Source organism: Oncorhynchus nerka, linkage group LG4, assembly GCF_034236695.1.
Source record: "Oncorhynchus nerka isolate Pitt River linkage group LG4, Oner_Uvic_2.0, whole genome shotgun sequence".
Taxonomy (NCBI): Eukaryota; Metazoa; Chordata; class Actinopteri; order Salmoniformes; family Salmonidae; genus Oncorhynchus; species Oncorhynchus nerka.
This window is the reverse complement of record NC_088399.1, coordinates 25,307,024-25,308,525: the sequence shown is the minus strand read 5'-3', so window position 1 is coordinate 25,308,525 and position 1,502 is coordinate 25,307,024. Positions and strand designations below refer to the sequence as shown.

The 1,502-nt window shown below is 43.4% G+C and overlaps 1 protein-coding gene across 1 annotated transcript in view; it reads right to left on the bottom strand.

Moving 5' to 3' along the window:
• Positions 1-883: 883 nt before the first annotated feature.
• The window catches only part of septin5b (septin 5b), a 19,182-nt gene continuing 18,563 nt past the window's right edge, over positions 884-1,502 (bottom strand). The window contains exon 12 of the mRNA XM_029647802.2: positions 884-1,502. This exon is cut by the window's right edge and continues 704 nt beyond it. The gene's annotated coding sequence lies outside the window, so the exon portion shown is untranslated.

Genomic DNA, 1,502 nt, shown 5'->3' with positions numbered 1-1,502 from the left:
AGCAAACCTGATGAACTTCCACGCCCGATGAACGTGCTTCCTTTGAAGTCCGACTCCCTAAACTCTTGTTAGATGTTTTCTGTATTGTTGACCATTGGATTGAGTGAATATATTGCTTTATACAAAAGTAGGCTCCTGTGTAGTGAACGAATGGCACTCACTTTGCAAAGGGGGTTTGCATTTTGATCAGATGTTCCAAAAGAAGTCCATCCAACAGGTGGCCAATAGATTGCTGCCTGTACCTGTGTTGTGCCGAACCCCCCCCCCCCCGCTTGAAGGTGCATGCACTCAATTCTTAATTTCTGCTACTTGCTTGCTAGTTGAGATTTCTGATCACGTTTTAGGTTGGTTTGAGGGGAGGGGGAGGCACTAGTAATGTCTGCAGTTTTCGGTGTATTAGTTTATAAATAAATCTCTTTGCCAAAATTCATTAAAGTCCCGAGATAGAATGGCCTTGCCGAAATCCTTGTCTCGTCTTCCTCATACAAGAATGCAAAGCAGTCCTTAGGCACAGATCTCAAATCAGTTTACCCTCACCAAATCCTAACCATAACCATTAGAGGGGGAAATATAAAGATGACCTTAGATCAGTGTCTATGGTAAATTTCATCCAGAGGGGGTGTGACTGGGGATAAATAGCTTCACTTTCCAAAGTAGCTATGTGTTATGATGATGTAGTAGAGTATTTGACTGTAATTTACCAGCACTGAGCAAAACTGACCTATGATGAGTCTATTTGATGTGATTGCACACGGCACAGCCACATATCAGGGAGAAAACACACACACACACACACGCACACACACACGCACACGCACACACACACACAAACACACAGACACACACACACACACACACAGTAATAACAGCTAGCATCAAAGGTACAACAGTGGGCTTTTATTGAGTGATATGCACCAGTGTGAGACATCACTGTGTCTGTGTGGACACAACCTTGACCATGCTGAGAGATATCTATTAATCTATGTTATGTACTACAACGGGATGGACCATCATACAGGCTAATCAACACCACATTAACACACAGGTGCACACATACACATCTCCACACACACACACACACACACACACACACACACACACACACACACACACACACACACACACACACACACACACACACACACACACACACACACACACACACACACACACACACACAGTATTTTCCAGGATGTAATCTAATCTTCTCAAGTGAAATTTGATCTAATGTGTTTATCTCCTAGAATCTTCAGTAGACTCTCAGAACATTGATTGTGCTGCAACACGTTGCCCTTGTTCCATAAGAGAACCCTCAGAGACAGAAGCTATTCTGTCAACGGAGCAAAGGGACAAGAAGGATTGAGAATCTCTCAAAACTTCTGTTGGACAGGAAATGACACTGTGGCCTGTCTCTATGTCAATGCTGACTTAGAGACACTCTCTCCTTCTCTCACACACACAAAAATATACACACACACACGCGCACACACACACATACTGTA